Source organism: Typopeltis vanoorti, chromosome 8, assembly GCF_054136105.1.
Source record: "Typopeltis vanoorti isolate ZY-2024b chromosome 8, IOZ_Tvanoo_1.0, whole genome shotgun sequence".
NCBI lineage: Eukaryota > Metazoa > Arthropoda > Arachnida > Uropygi > Thelyphonidae > Typopeltis > Typopeltis vanoorti.
Window position 1 is genome coordinate 133,265,778 of NC_143556.1, and position 13,929 is coordinate 133,279,706.

Here is a 13,929-nt window from a genome sequence, read left to right on the forward strand (position 1 = left end):
AAAAACAGCTGAAATTTTTGCTTGTGTGACTACTGCGGATTATTATTGCTGTAACGAAGTTTAACATGGAAATTAATATAATGCACATCCGTTAGGGAGATGACTCAGGCTAGAAGACATGAAAAGCACGTTGTCAGGCGACATCATAGTGCACGTGGCTACACCATCTGACCTGATATCGTAGCCTATTTACAGGTTGTAAGGTCACCGCGGCGTGACTCACAGACAACAATTAGCTGCCATCCGACAATCCAGTTAACGCTCCCCGCCCACAGAACACCATCACTAAGGAAGAGAAGACCGTTCGTACTTACAGATGTATCAATGCTGGTTTCGATGCGTGTCTGCTTGCAGAATTCCTGCGCAGGTGAATCGAATTGCTCCATATTCGATAATGAGAGATTTATGAAACGCGGGAGTTCGTCAGGTCGTCAGGGCTCGCGTGCTGTTCTTCGTCTTAGACTTGTGACCGGATCAACGCAAATGTGAGAGCATAATGAAAAGTGGGAATTGCATGCTGGAAGGAGTGTACGAATGCTCGCGCTCCATTTTTATTTCACTTACTGAAAATTCAGAACATAATATGCAAGTACAAATAAACGCATTTAAGGTACGCGAGGTGACTATCAAAAATTGCACATTTCTGTCACGCGGAGCCATCCCATAGAATGCTGACATTCATTCAGTAAATTTATTAACAAAATGCAATACGTGCAGTTACGGTTATAAAACCGATGCTACTTACTTTTCATTGTTGTAATACTTTATTCTTCATTTGTTGAAATGTCTTTTTTGGTGTGTTCACATACAGCACGTCATCCATTACACAACTGCTTCTCTAAAGTGTGGAAATTAAGAGAAACATTTTGTTTATCTCTTAACGCACCAATTTATATAAATCTAAACAGAAATCTCTTATACCTGAAAGAAATTATATTCTTATTTAATTCTATTCTGAATTAAATTAAAGAATCTACATAATATAATTATTAGTTATAATAACTATTATAATATAATTACAATAGCTATAATTAACTACATAATATAATATAGGAAATAATAACTTACAAGAAATAAAAAATTGGATTAAAACACATCCTATTGTCTTTTATGCTAATAAAACTGGAATCGTCACTAAATTTTGAAATTTAGTGGCGATCACTTCAAAGATAGGAATTTGCATAGCGAGTAAACAAATGACTTTGTTAGATGTAACGCATTTTCCAGAATTTTATTTGCCTGGAGAATCGAATAGGTATTTAGGAAACGAAACATAGTTACAAAAAAAAGCAGAGAGCATCTTTCACTTTTCCCCTCAAAATGCATTCCAAATAATCCTGTTATCTTTTACAAAGAACATCTGAGAAGTTTATATTGATACACAAACTTTTAAAGCATTACTGTTTATTTTTATTACTCTTTTTGTCCTAATTTAATTTAAGACAGAAACTGTTATTAAAATGACAAAGTATTTCCACGTCCTAAGTAAAGTTGAAAATTAGCCTCCTCGTTCCAATTTTACTGCTCAAAACAATTTTATTTACAACTGCAAACATACAAATATACTGCAAGATAAAAATTCCGAACTTTCATACTAACTGTATGCTAACAAAAGAAATATGCTAAAATTTCTTTGATAAATCAGATGCGCTATCTGCCAGGTTGGTGCACATGAGCTGTAAAATTCTTCTGAAGGAAATTAGGGATGGCGCATTCTTAGGGATGCGCCATCCCTAAGAATACCACCGACCTATGCCTACAAACGAGAATGACTTTAATCATATTCGCTCGTAGATATTAGGACGATATGGTAGCTTATATAAGGTATCTTATATAAGCTACCATATCTTATAATATGGTAGCTTATATCTTGCCAACATGGGCACAATGAATGCGTGATCCTACATAATGCAAATGGCAGAATTTGATTTCGTTTTAAACCTACTCAGCTTTGCTGTAATACACGATATCAAAGTACAGTACTTCGCTTCTAGTTAGAATATTACATAAACAGAAGGACGTAATAACAATCCTAAAAACGTGAGATGTGAACACATGAAGACAAGACTTCACACTTTAATGAAAGAGCTGACTTTATTTAATAAGATAAACAAATATACCAGTGCAACAGTTCAAGGAGTATGTGGTGACATTGGGTAAATAAAAATATGTAACCAGCTGAGAAAAATATGAACGTCGATGTCTACGAAATGGATAATTTATATTATTGGGCTTCTGTCGTTATTAATAACGATAAAATTATTCAAGAAGGTTCTTATTAGGCCAAGTAACCATATACAGCAGAATATCTCTCCCTCCGCAAACACACACAATTATGCTTGCTTGGAGTTTATGAAAAAGTAAAACCGATCTGTTCGTGGTGTAGGTCCTGGTCGCCCAAGGCTCAGGATTTTTTTTTTTTTAAATATTCAAATAAGAAAGTGATGAGTTGAAGCGTATCTAATTAGACTAGCAAATATTCAAAGGGTCAGTAGCATCTGAATCAGTAAGAGATGAAAAAAAAAATAATTTGGAAGCTTTGTTAGTACAAATATCACGGCCAATTAAAATATCGCATTAATATTTCAAGTGGCCACTAACAGTTTAACAAAACTGCGACATTATTTGAGCATTAATATTACATATAACCAAGCATAGCTTTAAAGAGAAACAAGTCATAAAATGAATGCATTAAAATTTCATACCAAATCTATTTCCCTTCATTTGAAAGTGATCAATCAATGAAATCATCGATTTTTCTTGACTAAGTAATCTATTCCATCCAATATGAATTTTTCCAATATCCCTGCAGCCACTCGAACGGAACCCTGATGTACAACAACACGATTTAACACAAGTAAACACAACTGAATCAAGCAGGCTACTTATAACTACTATATACTCGTTTAGTTTAGCGAGCTTCTCTATGACAAAATTCTGCATTAGGCGTGCATAAAATATTTAATCAACAAACTGCGTAAAAGAAGGGGGAAGGAGAGAATATCTGGTTACAGTGAATAAAGAAAACGGTTATAATTGTCCGGCATGCCGAATACGCTTCAGAAAACCGGTTATGGCTTGAAAACTAAAGGTTAAAATCAAAAACAAACAAAAAACAAATTTTGACACAATCTACCTGTAAAAGAACAGACGAATCGAGGACAAAATTGCTAATGGCTGCATTTTATTTTAGTTTTCAACCTGAAGTACAGTCGACTTAACATCAAGAGTAAAATTAATTACAATTAACAACGCAATTATATTAAAATTAAATCTCCATTAAAAATTTAATTTATATTAATTAATATTAATATAAATTAAATTTATATCTGATAAACAAACAAATAATAAGATAAACAAATATACCAGTGCAACAGTTCAAGGAGTATGTGGTGACATTGGGTAAATAAAAATATGTAATTGTCAATTTAATTGTCAATTAAACCAGTCAATTAAATACTAATTAAAATCTGTAAATTAATTAATATCAAAATTAATATTACTTACATTAATATTTTACTAACTTTATTGAAACAAAATTAAATTTTAAAAACTGGACGATTTTCTCTCTCTCTCTCTCTCTCATAACAATTTTCATCATCATCATCATCATCATCATCATCATCATCATCAAATCCCTGCCATGTACCCTCAAGGGGTATACAGGATATGACAGTACTACATGAAAAATTTACATAATTACTAACTTCCTATCTACAATTTTCCTCCAAATCAGTCTGTTGCTTGTCAAGACTCCAACATTATCAGATCTGATATTTCTATCGTCTAAGGCACTTTGTACCGTATCAATCCACCTATATCTTGATCTTCCTCTGGGTCGTTTTCCTGCAAACCTGGCAGAGAACACTGGTTTTGCTAATCTTTCCTTGCCCATTCTATTTAAGTGACCATACCACCTGAGATTAGCTCTGCTAACGCATTCCTGGATGCTGACAATGTCAAGTTCTTTCCTAATATCCTCATTTTTAATATGATATTGCCATTGATGCCATCTGTTCATGCCTCTAATCTTTCTCAGGACTCTCATATCTGCGGTCTCTAGTCTTTGGTCAAGTGTTTTACTTCTGACCCAGCTCTCAGATCCATAAGTTAAAACTGGTTTGAACACTGTCTTGTATACAGCTAATTTAGTGTTCCGACTAATTTCTCTCTTATTCCATATGTATTTATTCAATTGACTTCCCACCATACCAGCTTTGCTGATTCTGTTGTCTATTTCTATATTTAATTTACCATCTTCAGTAAAAATCGTACCAAAGTAGCTGAAATGTTTTACTTGTTCCACAGGTTCTCCATTCACAACACAGTTCATATTTTCAATGATTCTGCCTATTTTCATTGTCTTTTTATTGCTGACCTTCATACCATATCTATTACAACAGTTATTCAATTTAGTCAGAGAATCTTGAAGACTTGTAGCAGATTTATTTAGAAGTATAACATCATCAGCATAAAGCAAAGAGCTGACATTAACATCTCCAATTCTGATATCAGGTTTAATACCGCTTTCCTTCATAATGTGATCCATATAGATAATGAATAACAGAGGGGATAATGTACATCCTTGTCTCACACCAGATTTAACATTAAACCATCTTCCTGTACTTCCTTCAATTCTAACTGCTGACTTATAACTCAAATAAAGTCTAAGTATTGCTTGATATAATGCCCCATTCACACCATATAACTGCAGCGTATCGAATAATTTCTCTCTTGGCACCTTGTCATATGCCTTTTCCAAATCGACAAAACTTAAATACAGATCTTTATTATATTCCCATGCTTTCTCGACTATTTGTCGTAAAGTGAAGATCTGATCCTGACAGCCTCTATTTGGCCTGAATCCAGCTTGTTCTTCACCAAGCTTTTCTTGCACAATTCTTCTCAACCGTTTCTCAAGTATACTTGCATAGATCTTGCCAGGAACACTCAGAAGGGAAATACCTCTGTAATTCTCACATTCAGTTTTATTTCCCTTTTTATATATGGGTACTATGAGAGCTCTACTCCAATCATCGGGAATTCGTCCCTCTGTCCAGGCTTTCTGAACTATGCAGTGCAGCCACTGTAAGACTTTTATACCACCATACTTCAGCATTTCTGGTCGAATATCATCTACTCCTGCTGCGTTTCCACTTTTCAAGCCTTTGATGGCTTTTTCTACTTCAAGTATGGATATGTATTCCTGACTGCATGCCTGGTCAGTGTTTTTTATCACTGTGCTGTCATCACTGCTTGTTTCATTTAGCAGTTTTTCAAAGTAATTACTCCATACTTCAAGGATTTCTTTTTCTCCTGTTTTCATGTCACCTTTATCATCTCTAACTCCTTTTACAGCACTCTTTCCTCCATTCCTAAGCTTCTTCAACAACCTCCAGAATATTTTGCCACCTTCTTGGTATTTATTTTCTATATTCTTGCCAAAGTCTTCCGATGACTTTTGTTTAGCTAGTTTTACACACTGTTTAGCTTTCTTACATTTGTCTCTGTATTCTCTAAGAGAAAAAGCTGATTTATTTGGCAGGAACTTTTGATATGCTTTCTTCTTTTCCTTCACTGCCTCTTTAACTTCCTGTGTCCACCAGGGAGTTCTGATTTTTTTATCCTTGCACACAACCTCACCACATGCCTCTCTGGCAGAATCAATCAATGTTTTCTTCAGAGTTTGCCACTGAATCTCCAAGTTTGATTCCTGTTCTCAAACTCTTTCATTTTCTTTTCAATAATCTTTCTGTATTTTAGTCTACAGTTCACATCTGAGAGCTGCTCAACTTTTATTCGCTTTAAAACTTTCTTACATGTTATTCTTTTCAATATGAAATTCAATTTTATCCTGCTCAAGACTAAATAGTGATCACTTCCAATTTCAAATCCTCTGTACACTCTGGTGTCCTGCACCAGGGAGAAAACATCACTATCAACAATAACATAGTCAATGAGACTTTTCTTATTCCTTGCCTCTTCTCTCCATGTGAATTTGTGCACATTTTTATGTTGGAATATGGTGTTAGTAATAACCAGTCCATGTCCTGAGCAGAAATCCAACAGATATTTGCCATTATTATTAGCTCTGCTCTTTTCTCCAAATTTTCCCAAAATATTTTTGTATGTCTCACAATCATTTCCTACTCTGCTATTTAGATCCCCAACAAGGACCAACTTTTCCTTTCTCATTGTGTCAGTTGCTTTTTCTAAAGCGTCAAAAAATTCCTCCACTTCTACCTTAGTAGAACCTTCTATGGGACCATAGGCACAAATAAGTCTCATTGTCCAGTTCTTCATTCTCATATTTGCCCACATTACTCTACTTGAGACTGACTGCCATTCAAGAAGATTAGCCTCGTATTTCGTGTTGAATACTATGGCTACTCCTTCTTTTCCTTGATTGGCATTGCCTGAATATAACATTTTGTATTTATTGCTCAGAAAGATCTCACCAGTTTTGGTCTTTTTTGTTTCAGTCACCCCTATTATGTCGATCTGGTACTTATCTAATTCCTCAGCTAGCTCCATTTCTTTGCCATTCAGGCTTCTTACGTTGATAGTACCGATAACAATTTTTAATTATAAATTTACGCAGAGAGCGGAACATTCTCATTATAATTTAAAGACGCCCACAAAACGTTATTTATAGAAATGCGTGTGATTTATACGAAAAAGTTAGATAATTCAACGCATAAATCAATAATTTTCTCACACATTTGTATCAATATTGGATATAATAACTAGAGAAACCTAATGTATATCCGACTACACTTCCTGCATGCAAAATAATTAATAAATAGCTCTGCTATAGAAATAAAGATCACCCTTCTGAAACAATTCTTTGGTGACTAATTCTTGTATCACTCACATCATGAATAGAGAAAATTTTTAATAAATTATTATCTAAAGTAGAATCTTGTTTTCAATTTACAGGATGAGCAAATTATCCCTTCAAAATACCCACTTTTCCCCAAACTGTTTCTGTGGATTTTATAATTTTATGTCGAAGGTGTGACTCTTCCTCGAATGCTTATTATAGCGATATAAATTTTAGAACACACGTCAGCATTTTGAAATGTTTTGGCGTATTATTGCACTTCTATATTTCGCACTAAAATAAAAATATCGTTTCAATGATAGTAACGGAAATATTAACGACTTATTTCCTTCCTGCTCATCAGTATTTTATTACTATAATTTTTTTCTTTTTGTATTTAGTCGCCTAAAAAAGATTTTCCTAGAAATGAGTAGAAGTACTACGGATAAGGTATTTGATCCCGTTAAAAAGTAATCGATAAATTCCTTTTTACTCGTTAAACATTCCGAAACATTCTCTGGACTCACTTGCAATCAATATCACGACAATAAATAATTTTAATAGTTCTAAATTCGAATATATATATTACTACACCCGCTTTTTATTATGGCTACGTATCTGATTCATGTAATTAACGAGTAACACCTTTGCATTAGTTTAAATAATCATATGAATAGAATATGAATTGTTGTATGCTTCTCACATACACTCATGAAAACTCTATTCAGAGGTAATTAAAATCTTTAAAAAAAATAATTAATTTAGCCTCAGAAGAAGGTGGCAGTCATAACAATAATAACAGTGAACTACAGAAAACAGAGACTAATATACTGTGGTATTAATATTGTATAAAGTTGCCCTTTTAATGCTTGTTGTAGCATAACCAAAAACAGAATTTCCAGCAGTTTTTATTTTGGTTCATCAGATTCAGCGTTCAGGAAACGAAGCGTCAAGCCAGATTTTACATTTTCTCGTATGAGCCTACATTTAATTTTTATAATGTGAAAATTAAAACGATACCTGCAGTGCATTAGTACTGCAAGTAAGATGAGATTCAATTTGTTCAGACTGTTGCAAGAGATGACTTTAGAAAGGAATCTCAACAAAATTGTAATGACACAAATGTCAGTTTATTTCTTTTTTGTTTCATGTGATTTAAAAAGAAAATAGTTCATCTCTCTTTCAATCCGTGTGCGCGCGCAAATGCAGGTTTTAATTCAACGCAGTTAAATATCTTTATTTTTCTTCTCAGTATGTTTCTCTCATTGTTTCTTTATGAACAGGTAAATCCCCATTTCTAAAGGGCTCATTAGCAATTTGGGCACGCCCTGACACAACTAGAACACAGCACTACAATAACAAAACATGTCTAACCGTCCTTTATAATTTTTAATCTTCTGTCGTTTTTCAGGTCATCTCTTATTGTTCCGTGTTATCCGCAGAGATCATAGGACTCAATTTCTTGAAAAGAAGAAAAAAAAAAACCTTGCTAAAACACACACGCATTCTAACATGCTTCTTGATCTAAAGTGGGCAAACTAGGTTTGGTTTGGACTCTAGAGCAAAGTCATGGTTTCGTCTGTTTTGTCGAGCATTAACACCGAAGCAGAAAACACTATAACGCATTATGTCTATTTTGCATATGTTCAGTGGCTGATTTATCTTGTTTGGAAAAAAAAAAAAAAGAGAGAGAGAGAGAGAGAGAAATAATTCAGACAAGGGGTTTTAGTGAAGCGAAGTAAACTTAAGGTATCTGCGAGGTAGAAACGCACATACACTTATGGACATACTGTTCATATACAATGCCTGCCTAGCGAAATATTAGCGAATGATCCGTCAGTAATGATTTGAACATTCGCTAATCTTTCATGCTAGGTTACATGGTTAGAGAAGAACAATCACAATTCAGCCATATAGTTTTCGATTTTGTATCAGTATTAGTTCGTAAGCGATAGTGTTATAGACCGTGATGAAGAGTTGCCAGCTGATGTAGTTTAGAGTTGCAAGTGTCATATACAGTACGTCTCTCCAGGATATCCTGTGTATGTCCGATTGGATTCAAATACGGAAATCGCGTTAACTAGGACGTGAGCTCAAACTCACTGGCATGCTCTTCAAACCATTCTTAAACATTTTTAGCTCGACAGGATTCTATCCTACAGGTGATTCCATTGATAGAATGCTATCAATGAACGAATGAGGTGGGATTAGGTAGGATTCGCGAATATGCCCACCAGGCTGCTTGTGACCATAAAGAAACAATACCTCACATTGTCATTCCGAATAAAAGTTTCTGCAGGCCATGACAATCTACCACAAGCAATCTTACTGAATGCAAACCTTCATGCAGTTGTTATTTCTTCTGACATGATCAGCGCTAAACTTATATGCTACTAACACCAGTATGGGTGGCGTTTCCTGCTATGAAATGGGGAGGGTTTCCGAACATAATACACCCACACAAATGGGAATATCCTGTTTATGCAGCTGGAGCAGTTCTTGAAATCGGCGACGTGGTTTTATAGTCTGGTTTATAAAAATCAACCTGTACTGTGGGGTAATTTTCTCCCTGCTAATCTCTGATAAACCAATTTCATTTGGGTTAATTCATAAAGAATTATGCAATCAATTTTTTCCCTGGATTTTTATATCCCCTCTTCTTTTTCACAAATTATTCGTCATAACAATTTATAAAAATATCATTTCAAAAATATTCGTTTCATAATATAAAGTAAAAAAATAGTAAAACTATTTCATTAGTATTAATATATAAATTACTGATATTATTAATGTTATTTTATTTAATAAATTAGTAAAATTCATAAAGTGATTAATGTTTCATATTTTTACAATTTATTGCCGATCTTTATTTAATTTATTTTGCTATTAATCCATAAGGAGTTGAATTCATTTAGCTTAGTTTTTTACTAATTATTCAGTTCATTCTTCTCATAGTTAATGAAAGCTGCAAATTTATCCTGGTGATGCTAGAAGTGAGCATCTTTATTTTTTCTCGTGACCAATAATTTTGATTTCTTTGCCACTTTTTTTTTTCCTTCTTCTAGTAATTGTGTAGGCTTCATTTAAGGAGAGTTCATTTTATTCACGGGATTTTTCAGTAGCAGAGATGAAGTAAAGTATGTCGTAAAATCTTAACTATGAAAGTATTTATTTCTCTTTGGCTTCTTTACCAAAATAATATCCATGCTAATATCAAAAGTCTGAAATGCCATGGATCTGAATGCCTAGACTTGAAAATTCAAGATAATTTAAAATAAAAACGAGGGATTTTTTCATTGTTAAGTAACATGCTCTTCCTTTCCTACTATTAGAACCTCCAGATGACAGATTTAAGAAGCCGCCCTTTTATGTTGCAAAGGGAATATCCGACGATGGTGGAAATAATCTCGCACGTGGACGCTCACACTCATTGATGATATTCTTTTTATTAACGGACCATTATACTGTTAAGTTACTTGCTAGTGATAGTTAATGGCGAGCAATATCTTGCGATTTTCGAACTTCGCCGCTAGAGGGCCAGGGGAACGGTCGTGTTTTCAGGGAGCTCCCGAAAGCTAGGTACAATTTTGAATGGAAATTAGAATATATGTTAAAAATCATAACTTAATATTGTCTAAATTTGGTAGCTTGTTGTGTCTGTGTGATTTTGGTGTAAATTCCGTAAATTAATTTAGTCTTTAACGATACGTTTCATATATTTGAATATGGCGCCAATGCGACGTAAGATAATGGCGTCCAAAAATACGACGCCATTGTTCAAAAACTATAATGTGAGAGAATTTGTCCAATGTGATGTGTGTGGAATGTATGCATTCCCGAATGAGGCTGGAGTATGGATTGAAAGTGATAGTGGTAGGAGAATGTGTAGAAAGTGTATGCAAAGTGAGGAGTCGAAGTATGTGTCAGGTTGTGAGACAGTTATGGTTGAGAAAAGCCAGAATGCGAGTGAAAATAGCGACTCGATAGGGAATTGCGGTGTACAAGATGGCAATGTGAGTGGTGATCTAAGAAAGAGTGAGAGCAATTATACAGAAAGAGAAAATGGTTTAAATGATAAAAAAAATGAGGAATTATTTGTAGGAAGTGAGATCGCTAGGCTGCGCGCAGTGATACAAGATGCGCAGCAGCAATTAGAGCACCTGCAAAACTTTCCAGAGTGATTCGGCTAACGTAAATAAACAGCGTGGGCGAGTTTCCGAAATGAAGGAGAGAGTGTTGTTATGGTGACTCGTTATTAAGAGGAGTAATAGATGGGAGTGTAACTAAATCGTACTTACCGGGTGCGAAATTTAAGGATGTAAGTGAGAGCATTAGAGTGCAAAAACAGAGGGTGAAAGAAATAACAATTGTGGCTGGTACGAATGAATTGAAAGGTGATAAATTTTTTATGAGAGAGGACTTGAAAGTATTGTTAAAGGTAGCGAAAGAAAAGAGTGACAGAGTTAGAATGGTGAGTCTGTTACCGCGGTATGACAGAGAGGAGTTTAGAAGGAGGGCCATAATCGCAAATGATATTATGCGCAGGTTATGCGGACGGTGTGGTGTGGAATTTGTGGACGTGTGGAATGAGTTTGATGGGCGAAAGGACTTATACAAGATGGATGGCCTGCATTTGAATGGACTTGGTGTGCGGAGACTGGAAAAAGTGTTGCTGAATGAAGTGAAAATGGATGTGCAGAACCAGGGAAACTAGAACTACCAAGGAGGGGGGGAAGTGGATATCCAGACATCAGTGAGACAGTTGAGTGTAAAAATGTATATAATGTACCTGAGCCAGCAATAAGGACAAAAAATGGGAATGGGATATTTAGAATAACGCATCAAGATAGGGGTGGGACAAAGGGAACACTGCAATTCATGTGTACTAATGCCAGGAGTATTAGGAACAAGAAGGAAGAATTTTTGGCCTTGATTGGCTCTTCCTGGCCACAGGTTATTGGCATTAGTGAAACATGGCTGACGGAAGATGATATAGTTAGTGGGATAGAATGTGTAGGTTATAGTATGTTTAGGAGGGACAGAGAGAATAAAATTGGGGGAGGGGTGTTATTGATGATAGCTGATGAACTGCAGCCAAGGAGAATTGAAGTATTGCAGGATAGTGAAAGGAGCTCATTTGAGGCTATTTGGTGTGAGATTGATACTGGCAGAATAAAATATACAGTTGGGTGCTGCTATAGACCAGGTGATGGAATAGATGGTGGAGATGGTATGCATAAACAAATTGATGAAATGAGTGGAAGGAGGGTAATTATTATGGGGGATTTCAACTATGGTAACATTGATTGGAAGGAGGAGAGGACACATGTGAGGAAGGAAATGGATTTTATTCAATTATTAAGGGATAACTATCTGAAACAGCATGTAATTGAAAATACTAGGGGTGTGAGAGTGCTTGATCTGGTAATAGTATCTGAGAATTTGTCTGTAATGAATATGACCATGTTGCCACCTATTGGTGAGAGTGATCATAAGGTCTTCACACCTTTAGCCACCTGGGAGGTGGCTAAAGGTGTGAAGTTTGTGATTAAGACAGGGTATATGTGGAATTACCGTGCTGGCAAGTATGACAAGCTTAGGAGATTGCTTGGATCAGTGCCATGGCATGTACAACTGCAAGGGCTGGACGTCGATAGAGCATGGGAAGTGATCAAAGAGCATTTACAGGACGTTATGGCTGATTGTATACCTAAGGTCCGAATAGTGAAACAAGGAGGAGTTAAATGGATGAATAACACCATTAAGCTTGAGCTGCAAAAAAAGAAACAACTATGGAGGGAATTTAAAGAAAGGGGTGACCTGCAGGCACACGAACGGTATAAAGTACAGGCCAGAAGGGTAACGAGTGTGGTAAAAACAGCAAAAGCCGATTATGAAAGGAAACTAGCTATGCAAGCAAAAGAGAATCCCAAACAGTTCTTTCAATATGCTGCAAGCAAGAAAAAATCTGTACATGGCAAAATGATTTTAAGGAATGACGATGGTAAAGAGTTCACTGAACCAGTCGATATAGTGGAGTTACTGAGCGCGCACTTTGCAAAAGTATATCATCCAGGTGGTGACGTTGAAAAAATGAAGGAACCATTAGTTTATATGGGAATTGTGATGAATGAAGTGGAGGTGAATAGTCTATTACAGAACCTTAATGTGAATACATCTGTGGGATTGGATGGTATACCAGCACGGGTCTTGCATGAAGCGGCTAATGAATTATCAGTGCCCTTGACCATGTTGTTTAATCTGAGTCTCAGGTCTGGCTTAGTCCCGAAGGCGTGGAAAGAGAGGAAAATAGTTTCACTGCATAAAGGAGGATCCAAGACTATGGTTGCAAATTACCGCCCGATCAGCATATCAGGAGTCGTTGTCAAGGTCTTAGAGAAAGTAGTCAAGGGAAAAATACAGGAATGGATTGATGAAAACGAGATACTGTACAGAGGACAGCATGGCTTTGTGAAGGGTAGATCATGCCTCAGTAACTTGCTCAAGTTTTATAACAAGGTGACAGCTGAACTGGATAAGGGAAATGGGTTTACAGTGATACTGCTGGACCTGGCAAAGGCGTTTGACAGGATACCACATGGAATTCTAATCCGTAAACTACAACATATGGGAATGGATATAGGGTTGGTGAGATGGATAGTTGGGTGGTTGATGGAGAGATATCAAAGAGTAGTTTATTCAGGAGTAGAGTCCAAAAAACGGCCTGTGACTAGTGGTGTGCCACAGGGTTCTGTTCTTGGACCACTGCTGTTTAATCTGTTCATTAACGATATAGGGAAGGGTCTAAGTGGGACAGTTCATTTGTTCGCTGATGATGCAAAGTTGGGTACGGCGATAGTGAATGCAGAAGATGTCAAAGTCTTGCAAGATGACTTAGATAGATTGGAGTTCTGGACTAAGGAGAATGGATGTCAATTTAATGTGACAAAATGTAAAGTTATGCATTTCGGAGTGAAAATATTAGCAGCAGTATACCACATTGGTGGAACTGTACTCCAGGTGATTGAAGAAGCTAGGGACTTGGGAGTATTGGTGGATAGGGAGATGAAGTTTAGGGGGCACATTGCGAAAGTAGCTAAATCAGC

General features: G+C 35.9%; 1 protein-coding gene across 3 annotated transcripts in view; it reads right to left on the reverse strand.

Annotated features, from left to right (window-relative positions):
* BckdhB (Branched chain keto acid dehydrogenase E1 subunit beta) overlaps nucleotides 1-13,929 on the reverse strand; it is a 459,582-nt gene that overhangs the window by 2,821 nt on the left and 442,832 nt on the right. For all 3 annotated transcript variants that reach the window (XR_016548657.1, XR_016548656.1, XR_016548655.1), the window contains one exon: nucleotides 746-838. The gene's annotated coding sequence lies outside the window, so the exon portion shown is untranslated. The remainder of the gene's footprint in view (nucleotides 1-745; nucleotides 839-13,929) is intronic.